This window comes from Microtus ochrogaster, chromosome 7 (assembly GCF_000317375.1).
Source record: "Microtus ochrogaster isolate Prairie Vole_2 chromosome 7, MicOch1.0, whole genome shotgun sequence".
Taxonomy (NCBI): domain Eukaryota; kingdom Metazoa; phylum Chordata; class Mammalia; order Rodentia; family Cricetidae; genus Microtus; species Microtus ochrogaster.
In genome coordinates, this window is record NC_022014.1 from 12415541 (window position 1) to 12418892 (window position 3352).

A 3352-nucleotide genomic window follows, 5' to 3' on the forward strand; every position below is an offset into this window, starting at 1 on the left:
GGATCTCTGTGAGTTCGAGACCAGCCTGGTCTACAGAGCTAGTTCCAGGACAGGCTCCAAAAACCACAGAGAAACCCTGTCTCGGAAAAAGAAAAGAAAAGAAAAGAAAAGAAGAGAAAAGAAAAGAAAAGAAAAGAAAAGAAAAGAAAAGAAAAGAAAAGAAAACCTACTTCCTTGCTGTCCTAAAAGAGCCTCCCTTCGCACTCCCTGCATACTGGTCCTCCTCAAGGCCACAGGCTTTTGTGGGTTATCAAACTAGCTTACACACTCTTTACTCAGACATAGTGCTTGCTGTTTTCTCTGTCCACAGTGTATATTCCAGTCCTCCACAGAGCTGGTTCCTTTTCATCCTGGAGTCTTGGCTTAAATGACACATTTTGGGATCTTCCCTTATCACCTTAAATTGCCACGATGCCTGTCTTGACCTCTACTTCTACTGGTCACTTAAATAGGGACTTTGTTGTCTCTTGGTCCTGCCTCTATGAACATATGGAACTAGTTCACTAAATAGCTGGATGGAAGATGAACAAAGTAGCCAAGTGTAAAGAGAATATTTCATGAAAACTCCAGAGATCAGTTGTATCAGAACTGTTCCAAAGACAAAGCAGAATGAGGTGGACCTGGTGGCACACATCTGAATCCCAGCACCTGGGAGACAGGCAGAAAAGTAGTTGAGTTCCAGGCTAGTCTGGGCTACGGAAGGCCCTGTCTCAAAACAAGCAATTAAAAGAAACAAGCAAACAAATGAAGCAACAGAAGGGAGGGAGCTGGGTGGTGGTGGTACACACCTTTAATCCCAGAATTTGGGAGGCTGAGGCAGGTGAATCTCTGTGAGTTCAAGGCCAGCCTGGTCTATAGACTAGGCAGTTCTAGGATAGCCAGGGCTACAAAGAGAAACCCAGTCTGGGGTGGAAGGTGGGGGAGAAGAATCCAAACAGGAAATTACTGCTGCAAACACTCACTGGAACAAGACAGGGATTAAAGCACAAGAGTGAGAAAAACACAACACTGCACTTCCTACATCAACACACCTCCCTGGTTAGAAGAAACTGAGGGAGGGCTTTTAGCAGTACGCGTCCAAACAGGAGACTCAGATAAGTAGGAATTAGCTTCATTAACTAAACTCTAACAAGCTAAAATACCCTCTTTCAGAGATCAGCTGTTTAAGAATTTGTTATCTCCCGAGATGTTACCCAGGAGGGAGACAGCCCTGAGTTCCCCTTCTGACTCCGTGTTCAATCAGCGTCTGTTAGGTGACAGGCATTCAGTCTAGTACAAAGCCAGTATAGTGAAATTCATTACCTTTCACCTTTCACAGCATGGGGAGAAACCAGCTCCCATCAGCCGCCCAAGAGAAGTGAGATGTTACTATAGCACACTGAGACAGAAACAGCAGCTGACAGCCTCTGGTGCCACAGCTGTGCCAAGAGCTTACCTATAGTATGTCATCTGCTCTCAGTGAACTAAGAGACAGGTGCTAGGGGGTACAAAGATGTGGCCCTGAACAGAGAACTGGCCCCAGACCACAGAGCTAGATTCCGAAGCCAGACTGATGCCTATGAAGTTCACTATTCTGCACCAAGTGCCCCAGGCTCCTGGAGGAAGACCAGCACCTGCCTCTGGTAGTCCTGGCTTAGACACAGGTAGACACTTCATGGAATAAACATGCTCATGCACACATATGTGCACACAGAGAGGCTCATGGGAATCATTTAAAGCATCTTCACTCAAGCTGAGGGGCCATTCACAAGAAAACCTCCCTGGACTATGCTTGGCCAGAACAACATTGGACACAAATACTTCATGTAAGGGAAGCTGGAGAGATGGCTCAGCAGTTAAGAGCATTGGCAGCTCTTCCAGAGATCCTGAGTTCAATTTCCAGCAACCACATGGTGGCTCACAGTCATTTATAATGGGATAATATGTCCTCTTCTGGAATGCAGGTATACATGCAGACAGAGCACCATATACATAAAATAAATACAACTTCTTAAAAAATTCATGTGAAACAACATTCTTTCCAAGACATACCAAGAGATGGACTACCAGTTGGCCCTGGTTCAAACCATTATGGGACTGGCAAAGCTTGGATATCATCAATATATAAGACAATAGTATATGAAATTGTCAAAATATACATAAAAGGTATTTTTAAGGGGTGCAAGAAAAAGTAGTCCACTATTACTGTACTTTTGCTTTAAAAGTATCTGCTGAACAGAAGAAGAAAGATTAATACAAAAGAAAAAAAAAGAAAAAAAAAGAAAAGAAAAAAAAAAGTATCTGCTGATGGTGGTGGCACACGTCTTTAATCCCAGCACTCACTCCGGAGGCAGAGGCAGGCGGATCTCTGTGAGTTCAAGGCTAGCCTGGTCTACAGAGCAAGTTTCAGGACAGTCAGAGATATACAGAGGAATCCTGTCATGAGAGAAAAACAACAGAAAACTACCAAACGGTTCAAGTAATGCTCCTGAGAGCCTTTCCTGAAACAGTGTACACTGCTGACCCCTTCACTTATCCAGCCCTGGGCAAGAGGGCAAAATGCCACACCCTTCCTGCTGCAAGTCAAGTAGAGAAACCCTGCTAAACAGCTTCTCCCTTCCTGAGACAGCTTCTCCCTTCCTGAAAACCAGAGGAGGCTATGCCAAACAGTACCAGGAAGGTAACTCCTTATTTGAGCTAAGTCCTCCCTTCCCCCATGGGAACTGTTCACTTTGAAACTACCAAGAGATTTCAGATTCTGTAAACTTGGGAAGCAGCCTCCAGTCAAGCCGGAACCCTGTATCTCATGTACAATCCTGGGATTATTCAACAGAAAATATTTCATTGAGATAATCTGCCTCAGTCACCACAGTCATGAGGCACCTCAGATTCCCAAGGAAGCCCTCTACTCAAAGACTGGTATTTCTTGCCTTCTCACCAAACATGTCCCAGCAACCCTAGCTCCAAAATGCCGAGTTGTCCTCTCTTACTAGGGGAAATAGAACTTTTGCCTCTCACCATTCCACAGCCCAAAAGGTTCATTATGTTACAAAATTAACTTGACAACACATTAAACTTGTATAACTAAAAAGCAAAGTTATAAATTTCTTGTTGGGACAAAACCTGGCAAGGTTGAGAGTACCTCATTTTCTTTTTTTTTTTTTTTTTTGAATTTTTATCAGTGAAATCTCTTAGGAAGCCTTGAGAGAGTGGTGAGGCTGCTCAGCATGTGAAGTTGCTGCTATCGGCAAAGCCTAATGAGCCCAGTTTGATATCCAGCTTACCTGATGGATGGCGTGTGGGGGGGGGGGGAAGGGGGGGGGAGGGAGGGGGGGGAAGGGACATTAAATATAGCCATGGTTATTAGTGCTCA

General features: G+C 44.5%; 1 protein-coding gene across 6 annotated transcripts in view; it reads right to left on the bottom strand.

Annotated features, from left to right (window-relative positions):
• Zc3h7a (zinc finger CCCH-type containing 7A) overlaps positions 1-3352 on the bottom strand; it is a 43483-nt gene that overhangs the window by 37782 nt on the left and 2349 nt on the right. The gene's annotated exons all lie outside the window — the stretch shown is intronic.